The 14,280-nt window shown below is 54.3% G+C and overlaps 1 long non-coding RNA gene across 1 annotated transcript; it reads right to left on the reverse strand.

The window, feature by feature from the left end:
* Positions 1-219: 219 nt before the first annotated feature.
* On the reverse strand, positions 220-13,334 carry LOC149998269 (uncharacterized). Its single transcript, XR_016514021.1, has 3 exons — positions 13,229-13,334; positions 692-799; positions 220-357 (listed from the first exon to the last, which is right to left on the reverse strand). It is a non-coding gene; the product is annotated as an uncharacterized LOC149998269 (long non-coding RNA).
* Between the last annotated feature and the right edge of the window lie 946 nt (positions 13,335-14,280).

A 14,280-nucleotide genomic window follows, 5' to 3' on the forward strand; every position in this document is an offset into this window, starting at 1 on the left:
ATCCTTCTGGAACGTGACCTCAGATGTCCCCCTCCCTTCTGCCTGGGCTGGGGGCAGGGAAACCACTGCTTTAGTCACGCCAGATAATCACCTCTGGTCACTCACTGTCTGGCCTCTTCCTCCAAGTAACTCCAAGTATCTTTTAGACATTATCTCACCAAGCAGGCTTGGTGGGTGGGGCAGGGGGTAGGAAGGGGGGAAACATAGGGAGGTAGCATTTAAGAAGAGAGAAACTGAGGCCAGAAAGAATCAGCATGCCTACCTATCCCGCTTCCCCACATAGGCTGGGAAGGTGACACTGTCACAATCAGAGGTAGGACGGAGGGCAGATAGCAGAAAGGACTTCCAGGAGGAGATCTGTGAAAATGAGAATTTGAAAGGGGCCTTTGGAGGAATCACCGGAGTCCAATGAGTGCCAGACCCTGTGTTAAGAGCTTTACACGAATCATCACATCCTTTTCCCCAACAATAGATACTACAATTATTATCCTCATGGGGAAACTGAGGCAGCCATTTGTCCAAAACCATATGGTAAGCAAGCGGAGATACTAGGATTCAGGCAATCAGACTTCAGAGGCAGCCTCCTGATGAAGCGATGGAGCAATCAGTCTGGGGGCAGGAACCTGGGAGCCCTCCTGAAGGGCCAGTGGAGCGACCTGAAGTTTCCATTAAGGTTGCTGGTACGACTCACCAGTGGCTGGACTGTGGCTTCTCCCAATCATCACTGAAGGACCCAGGCCTGAGCTGAACACTGTTGGCCTTTCTCTCCCAGCATTTTCATATGACTTGAGAATTATGCCTGGAAGAGGAAATGAACCAGAAGACCAGTCATATTCCTTTTCCTGCGTATATATGAACCTCAAATCTTGTTTGTGCTAATGCTTGAGCCTCCTTTTCCCCTCTCCTGTCCACTGCCTGTCCAGCCCCTACATTGCCCAGTGCCACACCAACAGGGTGACCCTCCAAAGCCTGGAGCAGTAGAGTTACTCCCTAACTCCATCCACTCCAGGTCCCAACAAGCACATTCAATGCCATATACCCCTATGACCTGGGAAGTTCCTCCTGGTGTCTGATCCAAATCCTTTCCCTAACATCAAGATAAGTTTCTTCACAGAGCAAGCGATGCAGCCAAGGTCCCTGCCTTCAGTTGGGGGTGAGAGGAATGGTCTATAGACTTTCTTGGACACAGGACGTGGTGGGACCCCGGAGGTGATATGGCCATGCAACCCATCTCAGCTAGGATGGGAAGGCAGGTGCCCATGCTCAGCCTGGCCTGGATCCACCTGTCTCCCAGCTTTGCCCCTCATTAAAATAGCAAATGGAGAGGCAGCAAAGGGCTGGCTTATCTGATGGGAGCCCCACTCAGGTCCTCTCCCCCGGAAGAGCCTCATTACCAGAGCCCCAGCCCCTGGCTCTGTGGTACCTGTTGACTCTGTTACCTGTTGACTCTGTCATAAGAACAACACGACTCAGCAAGACTTCAAAGGGAGCCTCCTGGTGGTGCGTGTGTGCAGGAGGGAGGGAGGGAAGGAGGGAGGGAGGGAGAGTGGGTAGACGGAGAACAGAGAAGGCCAAGGGTGTGGGGCTGGCTCAGGGCCTGGGGCCCTCTGTAGTTGGGAACAGAGCACTGAGGCCCTCCCAAAGCCCCCAATTTATGCAAGAGGCACAGCACTGTCAAGGGAGCCCCTAGTCTAGATGGAGGAGGCAGTTCCCTCCTCTCTCAGACATTCTCTCTCTCTCTCTCTCTCTCTCTCTCTCTCTCTCTCTCTCTCTCTCTCACACACACACACACACACACAAACACACACACACACACACCTCAGGACATGGAGACCTGAATGTGGAGACCAACTCTCCTGTACACCTGAGCTGTATACATCTGGCTGGCTGCAGGTTGAGAAGGCACCTGTCCCCTCTCAGACTCTGTGATCCTCACCTGAACTCACAGCAGAGTCTAAGGACTCACTGCATAACTGTTCCTCTAGATTCCCACCCAGGTCAATTCCCACACCCTCAGAATCTCCCACCAGCCCCTCCACCACCCTGAGTCTGGTGGGAAGTCTTCCCTGAGGTCTGCCCTTATTTCTTCCTGCTGTAATCCCCGTGTGCTGTCTAGAACCCTTGGCTCAACAGAGCTTCCAAGAGGTAGAGGGAAGTGGGTTAGGAGGCCTTCTCCCCTACCGCACCCGATGAGAATCGTGATGTTCTCCCACGGGTCCTACCTGGGAGGACGAGATGGTGTGCTGGCAGTCACCACCCCACATACCCACCCAGGGGCCTCTATGAGAAGCCATCACACCCTTTGCCCCTTCAGGGTTTCTCATCCCACCTGCCCCCTCCATCCCCAGCCTCATTAAGAAAGGTGGTTAACCTCAAACAACAGGCAAATTAAAGTCCTGAAGACATCACAAAGGAGGAGACCAGAGGCTGAATGGAAGGCAACATGCCCAGGCCTCAGAGGTATCCCGTTCCCAGTCTCCTTTCCAGGGCTCCATCTTATCCCAGGTTCAGAAAAGGCCAAAGGCTGGGGCAGAGCACAGCATCTCTGGGCAGTGTCATTTCCCACAGCAAGCATGGGGTACAGAAGCCCTGACATCTAATGGCAGAGGAACTCTGACAAAGCCATGGTGACAATGCGACTGATAAGAACACGTTGGTGGTGGCCACAGGAGGAGAGTATGGGCTAAGACCAGGCCTGGATTAAACCACGAAAAATACACTGTTGCACAGACAGCAGTGGACGGTCTGGAAGATGATTTTAGGCACAGAAATGGTTCATAGTTCTCTGTTTTAATGTGTGTGAAAGTATATAACTAACTGGTCACCAAGCCATGATTTCACGACCATGACAAGTGGCTCATCCTCCCTGGGTCTTTTTTAAAATTTATTCTTTAGTTTTTAAATTTTATTTTAGAGGGAAAGGCAGGAAGAGAGGGAGAGAAACATTGATGTGGGAGGGAAACATCAATTGGCTGCCTCTCACACACCTCCCAACTGACCAGCGCTGCCACCAACCAACTGACCGGCGCCCGGACCAACTGATGGACCAGGGACTGACCCACAACCCAGGCACATGCCCTGACCAGGAATCATCCAGTGACCTTTCGTCCTGCAGGTCGATGCCCAACAAACTGAGCCACACCAGTCAGGGCTTCATTGGGTCTTGAACTGGAGCTCCCCCCTAAATCTTATCTTGGCACTCTCCACATGTTCCCCCATCCCCCATCACCAACCTTATTCCCATTTCTGCCAAGGAGTTGAGGCCTGGCATTGGGTTCATTAGCAGAAACCATAGAATTAGCTCTGCTTATGAATCCAAATAATTATTACGTCCTACTACATGTCAGGCTAGTATTCTGTGGTAGAAAAGGAATAAAAGGCAGGGAGAGAGGGGAGGGAAGGAGAGGGAAGGGGCTTGCGGGGAGAAGGACCAGGCTACTTTTCTATGACTTCCCAGCAGGAGACAGCCTCCTTTTTCTACAGCTGAGGAGGTGGGCCTCTCCCACCCCCACCTCCGCCCACCATGAGGAATGACCATGAGTTTCTCTGGCGTTGGGACGCCCCTCCAGCCTGGCTTACCCAGCAGCCTAGCCCCTTGACCTGTGGGCTCTGTCTGCTCCCTGCCCACAGCTCCATTCCTGGCTCCAGAGGGGGCAGGTGGGGCATGCACATGAGAGGTGAGAGGGGGTAGGCCAGGGAGCCATGGTGCTCTGGGGAGAATGCCCCAGCCCCTGGAGGAGCCACCAGGGATTAGGGGACACGACAGGTGGCGCGGGAGCCTCTCCAGACACTTTCATCTCCCCACCTGAATTGTGGCGCTGTCTCTGCCTTTCTGTCTGCCAGGCCTCCTCTGCTTGCAGGCCTGCCCTCAACCTCCCCGCCCTGGGTGGGTTTCAGTCCCCCTCCTTCCATTACCCACCTGTACCCCGCCTCTCCCTAGCCAACCCCTCCCTCCTCAGCCCAGCTACTCCTGCTCTCCTGCTGGAAGCGGGCCCAACCCTCCCTCACCCCACAGTCTGGACAAGGAGGCTGTCCCCTTCATGCCTCTCCTGCACCCTGCGGGCCACATCCAGTCATTAGGAAAGCCATTTCACATCACTTCAGACTTTTCCAGCTTGCCTTCCTTTTCCGTGGGATTCAAATATATCATTTGCTCACCAGGCACCTGCCAGACATAACAAAAGATGGGCAGGGGCTTCAGGCAGCTTGTGGGGCACGAGGTGGGGGATGGGGGGCTCTGCCCACAGCAGGTCACAAGCTCAGTTACTCAAAGCAGCATCTTTCATTCCTCAAAGAGAGAATGGAGCAGGGGGTTAAAAAGGAAGAAGGGAGGGGTCTAGTTAAGAGCCACCAGCACCAATGCAATGCAAACTTAAAGTGTTTAGTGTGTGTCATACACTGCTCTTTGCCCAAAGTGCCTTAGGCCCATTAACTCACTTAATCCTAATAGCAAGTCTATGAGGCAGGCACTATTACCATTCCCTTTTTATAGATGATAACACGAGGCACAGAGAGGTTAAGTAACTTATCCAAGGCCACACAGCTAGATATTCAGGGTAGGATTTGGATCCAGGCAGTCTGGCTCTCTGCTCTTGCTACGTACGTAGCCTTCCAGTTTCAAAACCCTTCGCCTACAAAGTCAAGCTGAGGCTCCTCAGCAAGGCATCCCAAGTCCTTCCCAAGCTCCTCTGCAGCATCCCCTCCACCTGCGCCCTTCTTGGAGCCTGACAGATCCTTAACTATGTGAGGTTGGTAATAAGCCCAGTGACTTACCAAAGTCTCCAAAGTAGTTGTCTTGGCATTTATTTCTGTCACTGCCCTTGGGATGTGATGTATACAATTTATTATTTATATGACCTTGGCAGGAAGAGGGAGGCCGCCGTTGCAGAGGTGCCCATTCACCACTCCCCCCTAGGATAGCTCTAACCTCACAGGCCAAGAAACCAGTGTGGCAGACTAGCCAACTACAAAGGATGTCCATTCAAAATATCCACGCAGGGACCACTGAAATGACCAGTGGGTGGGCCTGTGGGCCCAGGGATCCGCTATGAGCCAGACCTGGACAGAATTGCATTGATTAGCCCACATCCATACATAACAGAGGGGCCATATCACTTCAAGTCCCCAGCTGTCAAAGTCAACTTGGAGTCCATGTCCACTAGTCCTCAACATGTCTGAGTATTTTAGTCTTCCCAGCATAGAGTAACCCAAGTAAGTAACTGTAGGTCCCTTTCAGGAGGGCAGGGGTAATCACTACCTTATGTACTTTCCATGGCGAGTGAAACCACTCTAGCCTCCTGGGCCTCAGCTCCTCATCCCTAAAATGGGGGCTAATGATACCTATTCTCAGGCAGATTGAATGAGATCACCTGGGTAGAGTCTGGTTTTAGTAGGAGCCCAACATAGAGCAGGAAGGAAGAAGACAGGGAGAGTTCTCAGATAGTGAGTTCAGGTGTCTGAGTTGTTGGGTGGGTTTGGAAGGAGGAGGTCTCTCGCCAGGGGTCAGGTGGGAAGGAGGCTGTCTGTCACTCAGAGAGAAATGTGCTGTGGAGCAGCCTGGCCAGCCACCAACAGGGGACCACACTGGCATTCAGCTCCCAGGATAAAATGGCACCAGATCTCCCATCCGCCCATGGAGAGGTAGCTCTGTCTGGAGCCAGACCAGGACCCCATGCCTCCCACCACCCCCAAGTAGACTCCAGAGCCAGGGTGCACCCACAAGATGCTGACTGTGGCTGCCAGGCTCTGCCGCTGGAGGAGAGAGGGCAGCTATCAGGCAGGACTTCCCCAGAAGGAAGCTTGTGTGCAGAGGCTGCTGTGGGCCCTGCACTGAGGGGCTGATGGTTGTGTTAGGATGGGGAGAGGCCTGGACTCGTCCCCTGGTCTGAACCAGACACACAGCCTACCACGAGGGACCTGAGGCTCTCCTGGCTCTGAGAACTATTTCCCGAATGTGATAAATAATAAGAAAAAGTGAGAAGGGGCCTGGGATCCCAGAACCCACCACCGTTCCTGAACTGCGGTGCTCGCTTCCACTTCCTCACCTACAAAGGGGTGAAACCCTTCACTATACACCTGCCTGCCCCTCAGGATTGCAGGGGTCTCAAAATGGGATCAGGTAATGTGAATGGGTAAATTGTCAAGTGCTCACGAACTCAGACAGTTCCTATCTGAGATGTACTGTGTCAGTCAATTGCAAATGTAGCTATTGGAGCCATTGCTACAAACACTGGTTTGGGTCAGATGGCGCTTCCAACACCTGGCAGAAGGCCAGCCCACTCTCAGCCTCCCAGAGCCTTGATCTTCCACAGAGGAGGGAACTAGTCGATCTACCGCCAGGATTTAATTCTAGATCATCTATCTTTGGTCACACACCCCACCCCACCCCCTCTCCCTTAAAGCTAGAACCAGTCAGATGGAGATACAAATGGGAGAGAACCAGCTTCTGGTTTGGGGACCTGCCCCCTAGACTTTCCCCCATTTGGTTCTAAGGCAAGGCCCAGGGCACAGAGCAGGGCACAGGGGGCGTGTGAGGTGCTCCAACCGTCCAAGAGGGCGTGGCCTGGAACCCGATTTCCACCCACCCACTCACCTCTGGGGGTTCTCTGAGCCTGGCTTTTGAGACTGGGGATGGGTGGGCCCCAGACACCCTCAGGGGCTCCATCCTCCTGAGCTCCCCCACAGCAGCCGCTCACCCAGAGCCTGGGGCCTGGGGTCAGAGGCAAGGGTGATCTGGTAGCTCTCCCCACTGCTATCCACCCTGCTTTGCTCTTCTCCCTGCGCTGAGGGGAGTGGGGTGGTGTCAGGGAAGAGACCAGCCTGGCAGGTCGTGATTTCCTAGATCTGGGGAGGGAAGGAGGGGAAGAGATGTTGAGAAGGTGGGGACCCCTGGCTGCCTGCCACCCATGGTCGAGAAACCTGCTTCCTCCTCAAAAGCCAAGTAAGCTCTCCAAGGAGGGGCAGGCAAGGAATCCCTTTGGGCTGCTGGGAGAGAGTATCCCCAAAATATTAGTGGGAGACTGAGACAGAAAGACAGAATAAGCAGGGACTGTCACAGGGGCTTGGATCTAGGTCCCAGAGAGATGGTCAAATAAAGGCCAGAGGCCTCAAGCATCCAGATTCGGGGTGACCGTCCTTGCCTCCCAGTAGCCTTCTGGAAGCTGCCCATGGCCTCACAGCTCAATGCCATCTGTCCCCTCTGTCCCTCCCAGCTCTGGGGTCCTTCCTTCTTCCTCCTTCCCTTTCTCCCTCCCTGCTTCCCTCTTCTTCTTTTTTTTTCCTTTCATCTATTCAAAGAACTAAGCAGCGACTTTCAGCCCAGCCTCAGTAAGAGCTATGGACCTAGTGGTTCTGTCTGGCTAGGGATTGTCCTTAGGTGGCTGTGTGGGCCCAGCTCTCTGGGTTTCATCATGTCTCATCTCTCCCACCAAACCGAGGGGTCCCCAAGCCAGGGCTGCTCCTGCCCCCTCAGATTAGGGCTCCCCAGAGCAAGCATGGCATGTTCCGCTCAGAGGGCCACCCCCCCCAGGGCAGGGTGGCTGGAGGACCCATCGCTCCCTGCAGCAGAGCTGTGCTCAGACAAGTCTGTCTGGGGTGAGCACAGCAACCTCAGCCCAAATCCCCTGTTTCTAAAGGTAAAAAAATTCCCTTACTCCTCCAGGCTTCTCCCCGGCCAAGAACCTCAGACTGGAGGCCCTGCCAAGTTGGCAGAGCTGGGGAAACAAGCCGCAGCTCCTGGGGCAGGGGAGAGGGTGAGAACCAGGGAGCCAGATGTTAGAACCAGGGGGAGAAGTGTTCACAGGTGAGGGGCTGAGGCCCAGAGAGACAGGAGCCAGCGAGGCCCAGGCCGCTGGAGCCTCCTCCTGACCTGGCAGAGTCACACACACAGGGGACTCAGACTCTGAGGCAGAACAATCACTCAACCCCATCCCCACACCGGGCACTCGGGACAGTGAAGGTGAGAGAGACCAGGAGACCACTGTTCCTCCACTCCTCCTCCGTACCGGGCTTCAGAGATAGAGGCCAACATGCCCTTCTCTCTGAACCAACCACCCCCACCTGCGGTCTGGGGACCCACTTCCTGACAGCAAAGGGAGGAATGAGTGTCCCAGGGTGCCTCTGGAATTGGCACTTGGTCTCCAAAGGGTGGCTGAGCAGGGAGGGGAGAAAGAAGAAAGGGGAGGAATATAGGAGGGAAGGACAGAGAAGGGAGGGATGAGGCACAGCTGCCTCTAAAGATGGGAGGAAACTCCAGGAATGCACACACGCTCATACAGAAGCACACTCGTTCGCGTGAGCGCATGTGCACACCTATTCTCACAGCTGTTCACTCCCTCCTGCTCTGCAGTTGTGGGTGGGGATATTCTCTCACCCTCAGAGACTCCGTCAATTCATGCACACACAGTCACACACTCAGGACTCACACACTGACACAATCACTCTCACTCACTTTCAGAACAATCTCACATGATTGCGTGCACTCACATAACCACATGTTCTCACACACTTACCCAACAGTCACGAGTCCTCATTCACATGCACACAGTGTGCACACACACACAGTATGCATGCCTACACACAACATACTCCCAGAGTCACTCACACTCATGCACACACTTTCACAGACGCGTGCACACACTTTCATGGATGTGTGTACACACACAGTCACACGCAGTCACCCATCCTTGGGCTGCCAGTCCAAGCCTCCTGTGCCCCAGGTCTGGCCAGCGCAGGGGCTGCTCTCCCAGCCCATCAAATGCCTGATGCCTAGAGCATCCCCCAGGCCTGGCCTCTCCTGGGGCCTATCCAGAAATATCCAATATTGGGGTCCCTGCTATAGCTTTTCAATTCTGGAACTCCCATCCACCCAGAGGGGCCCTAAAACTTAGAACTGGCCAGAACCACCTAGGCCTGAGGGACATGAGGCCCCAACCAGGGTCATGTGTCCTGTCTGCCTCCACTGTCTGGAGCCTGAGCCCCCAGCCTGTTCACCCTCCCCGTCCCAAAGGGACCCTAAGAGAGCACCTGGGGATACCTGTGCCTCAGTGTCCTCCTCTGTAAAAAGGATGCGGTCATCTCATTCCACGCCCATGATGGAGGTCATGAGGCTCCCACGTGACCAGGGAAGGGCACTGTCAGCTGGAAAACATTGTATCCAACCTGGGGGTTAGTCATGTCTTTTCTATTTTCACTGCTCCTCATAGCGTCCTTGGGAGGCCACGTCAGAACAGCAGCATCAGGGGAGGGAGGGTTCAAACTGGCTCTCTCAGCTCTGGGGGTCCATCTATGTACAAGGCATGCACTGCCCAAGGTTTGGTCTGCAAGGCCAGTCTCTCCAAGAGAGCCTGGGTCTGTGGCACCAGGTACCGTAGGGGTGGAGGGAGGGAATTGCAAGCCTCTTCTCTTTGAGCTGAAACCCTTACACCAGACTGGCAGACACTGCCAGAGATGCCAGGGCCCTGGTAGGGGTCAAGGTCCAGCCGGAGCCCCACTGCCTTGGGGGGCAGGGATCTGCAGGATTCTTGATCCCCTATTTCCCCTGTCAAGCTATGGAGAGGCTCCTGGCAAGCCCCCCTTCCTCTGAGGAAAGAGAACAGACATGCGCCACCAGCCACAGGCCCACAGAGGAGGCCCGTTGAGTGGGAGGTCAGCCTGGCCAGAAAAACCAGACCCAGGAAGAGCCTGAAGGCAGTCCAGGGAGGAGTGGGAGGCACTGAGGCTGTGCCCAGAGCCCAGAGGGCACCCAACAGGGAGGAGGCAACAGCCTGAAGCTGGCCCAGCTTATTGCCTGCAGACTGCCAATCTCATCCTGGGGCCAGGGACAGGGTGGAGGCCCAAGTCCCAGGTTCTGGGTGGAAACAGCAGCCTTCAATGTGAGGAGGGGGTGCAGATAACATTAAGAGGAGAGAAGGAAAAGGAGAGAGACAGAGACAGGGCCTGACAGAAAGAGATGTAAGAAAATATGGCCATAAAGACAGAAAAGTCCAGTCCAGTCAGACTGAGAACAGAAAAAGAGAAGGGGAAGGAAACAGCAGTCTGGGGAGGCCAGGGGACCAGTCTGGAGCTGGTCCCTGATCTAGACAGAGCATCAGAGAGAGATGCAGAGCCAGAGAACCAGGAACAGAGGGAAAAGAGGGATGGGGGGAGAGAGAGAGAGAGAGAGAAGGAAAGAGGGAGAGAGAGGGAGAGAGAAGGAGAGAGAGGGAGAGAGAGGGAGAGAGAGGGAGAAAGGCAAGACTGCGAGCCAGAGCTGGATCCAGAGCAGCAAAGGGAGTGAGGGTGAGAGGCAGCCTGTGAGGCTCTAATTACGGGGCGGGCAGAGGATGGAAGCAGAGGGCAGCCTGTTTGAAGTCTGTGGTGAGAGGCATCAAAGAGAGGGGTGGGAGACCAGCAGAGCGAGGGGAGACACAGGAAGGGCCACCCTCTGCTCAGGCCCACCTGGACCTCCGAGTCCCCACCCCTCCCCGCCCCATCCCCCAGTCCTCCTCCACCCACCCAGCTACTCGGGACTGGCCAAAGAGCTGAGCCATCTCACCATGGGCCTGGGACTCAGAGTCAAGCCCTGGCCCCACTGCCCTCTTGGCATCCCTGGGGGCACAGCAGGCCTCTGGCCCCAGGGACTGCTTAGCTTGGGGACCAGGGTGGCCTTCCCTCGTGGTGCCTACAGCTATAACCTCCCAGTCTCCCAGAAAATACATCCTGGCATCTCCCAGCCCCACTTCTGGGGTCCCAAGGTGGGCTTCAAACAGCTCCAGCTTCAGCATTCCAGCACTAGTCCTGATTTGCCAGTCCTTGGATCCAGAAAACTCCAACTCTCAAGATTCCCAGCTGCTGCCCAGGCAGGGAATTCCAGGACCTTGGCTGCAAGGAGGTATCCCAAGATGACCTCTAAACCAAGCCCTGCCCCAGGTCAGCAGGTCAGCTACCTGGAACCACCACAGAACGACTTCTGCAAAGGACTTATCTTTGCTCCCTCCTTCTGCCCATTCCAGAGTTCTACATCCCTCTAGACCAAAAAGTCCTTCTGATGGTCTCACCCATATCCTACATACTGCCACTTATTTCAAATAAAGGCAAATGGACCTCTCTCTGCACAATGGCCATAGAAACACTTGCAGGTCCCCCCCAGGGCCCACATCTTCATTCTTGAGTTTTCTCCTTCTCAGGGGGCATCACCTACATCTCTTTGACGTGTCCTTCTAGCTGCTGCTCCCTGGACCCATTCTCCATGGCTGTACCTGACATTGAAGGGGTCAGGGTGGTCTCAGAAATGAGAGGTGGCCTGGCTCAAAGAAGCCAGGCTGACTTGACTAGAAATCCTGATTTTATGACTTCTACATGGATAATACTGGACACATTCTTTAATCTTTCTGAACCTCAGTTTCCTCATCTGTAAAATGGGGGGCATTCTCCCTCCTCTGAAAGGACGTTGTGAGACTTAAATGTGATGATGAATGTGAGGTGATTGGCATCCAGCAGGCACTCAATATGTTAGACTTTTCCATTGTCATGGAAAACAGACTACCCAGAGTCCCACGGGGGAAGATTTTCCTCAAGAGAACAAAAGAGAGCCCTTTAGAGTCAAGAATAGGCCCAGCACCTGGGAAGCAACAGAGAAATTATTCCCCAGCCCACTTCACTCACCGAGCACACCCCCGCCCAGGCACCTGACCTCCACGCGTCCTGTTACTGCTTCCACCTGCCCCCTTTCGTTTGGAGGAACAGGTCAGAGTGTTTTTGCCAGAGTCCACCCTCTGCTGTGAAGGCCACGTGGCTGCTGTCAGTTTATTGTCAGCATCACACCACCTGGCAGATGCCAGGCTGATCTCTGTGACTAGACCTCAGGGAAATGGAAGGAACTGCCCTAGACCCTCAGAGGACTCAGTCACTTTTCCCTGACCCTGTGGAAGGAGGGTATCTGCCAGAGCATCACACCTGCTCAGCCTGCACTCTATATCCATCTGGGAGCAGATGCTGTGCTTTCCAGCATGGCAGGAAGGAAGGTGCTGGCTTGAGGAGAGTCAGAGCTGGACACCCAAGATGGGCCATGTCCGTGTGTATGACCGACATGTCACAAGCACTCTGACCCCCTGACTTGGTAGGTGTGAACCCAAATCTGCCCCTGAATGTGACATAAATCAGATTACAACCAGCCAGTATCTTCTAGATTTTTCCATTACATGGCTTCTCTCCATCAATCCAGACAATTGAGAGCTGACCAAAACCATTCACTTTGTGTGGTCTGTCTTCAAAAGTCTCCTCCAGCCACCGCAAATCTCTGCCACAAATCCACTTGCACACCTATTCACCTACTCTCCCATCTATTTTCAACCTTCTGCTCATCCATCTAGTCTTTCTTCCTTTCATCCATCCATCCTTCCATGCATGTATCCATTCACCCACCCACCCACCCACACATCCACCCATCCTCCATCCACCTTTTAATTTATCTATTCAACCACTCACTCATATATCCACTTACCTAAATACTCATCCACCCACTCACGCGTCCATCCATCCATCCATCCATCCAAACAGTGCCCACTTACCCATCCATACCTCTCACCTGCTCACTTATCCATCCACCCACTCACCCACCAACCCACACGTGCCTCCTCTACCCACTTACCTGGACACTCACTCTCTTCTACATATTTACGTATCCCCTCACTTCTATATGTCAATTTCCATGTATTGATCATCTCTTATATTGAAGACACTAGCCAGATCCCGGACCTCTATGGCCTCTCCCAGTCATTGGGAAACCCCAGCTTCCTTCCTGGCAGCATACTCCTAAGGAAGAGATGGGGCCAGTGCCTCACTGCCTCCACCAAAGACTAAACCAAAGAAGACAGGCCTCACCTGCAGCAGGAGGAGACTAAACCTGTAGTATAACATTTTGATAGAAGAGATTAAAATGGAGAGGTCTTCAAGAACAAAGCAGATGCCCACCCATTTGGCAGGAAGAGAAGGGAGTTTCCATACATACCCCAAAAAGGCACAGGATGGACTACAAGACCTGTCTGTGGAATGGGGCCCTGGTTGATTAAGGACAGGGTGTGACTCAGGGCGGGGCCAGGTCATCTTGCCCAGCTCCCACCGGCCTGTTTCCATTCCACAGTTTCCCAAGACTGCAGACTCTTCAGGGGTGGCAGGGATGGGTGCTGAGGAGGTAGAGGCCCAGCCAAAGGAATGATGAGGAGTCCAAAGGATATCTCTTGACACTTACAGAACAGAATCCTGGGTTCCATCCTGGATCTATTGCTCACCAGTTGTGCGGCTTTGGGCAACTTCTCAGAGCCTCAGTCCAAACACCTCTGACACAGGAAAAGTAGCAACACCTGCCCAACCGTTGAGAAGAATCCAATGAGAATGGATGTGAAAGAGCTTCGAGAATTATTTCTAGTTTTGCACAGTACAAAGAAAGTACGTGTCTTAAAGCCTCTACGTTGTGAGACAGTGACTAGTCTTACCAGACATGCTCCCTGATGGACGTGAAGCCACGAGCGGCGCTCCAGAAACACATTGAACAGCCTGGACCCAATGGCATTCCCAAGTCTCCATGAGCTCCTTTGGCCCCACACTGAGACAAATAGCTTCCCTTTCTAGGGTGGGCTGAGCCCTCACCAAAGGGAGCCCACTTCCTCCCACCTTGCTCTCAGTGCTCACCGGCCTGACTCATCCTCCCCCAGGAATGCAAAGGGCCAGAATGGAAGGTCAGCGCTGCAGTCAACTGTGGGGGAGGGATGCAAGGGCCAGGAATGAGAGATTCAAAGGTAGGGTGCCAACAAATGTGTTGGCCTGCTGAGCACATGCTGGAGTGACCAAGGGGAGACCTAGCCGTGGCCAGCAGTGGAAGGGGTGTGCCCAGGACCCACTTCTCAATGGGCTGCACCTCTGCCTCACCACTGTGCTGGGGGCAGGGAACACACACACACACACACACACACACACACACACACACGGGGACTGGAGAGGCTGTGGTGAGGGCACCCACCCCGGGCTCAGAGGCGTTGGTGCCAGCCGGGTGGGCTGGCATGAGGTGGGGAGAGGGTGGTGCGGGCAGCTAATCCCTCCAGCGTCTCCCAGACGCCCACAGAGACCAGGGTGAGCTCTTTGTCTGAGCAGAGACGGCAGAGGGGCGGCGGGCAGGCGGGGCAGGCTCCTCTTTCTCTCCCCTGACTCCCGCCCCAGGGCAGGTAGAAGCCTGCCGTCTGTGGGGATGGTCGGAGGGAGTGGGAGTGAGAGGATTAGGGGAGAGACAGGCGCTTACAACTTGTA

Source organism: Furipterus horrens, unplaced genomic scaffold (assembly GCF_987537825.1).
Source record: "Furipterus horrens unplaced genomic scaffold, mFurHor1.1.pri manual_scaffold_11, whole genome shotgun sequence".
NCBI classification, from domain to species: Eukaryota; Metazoa; Chordata; class Mammalia; order Chiroptera; family Furipteridae; genus Furipterus; species Furipterus horrens.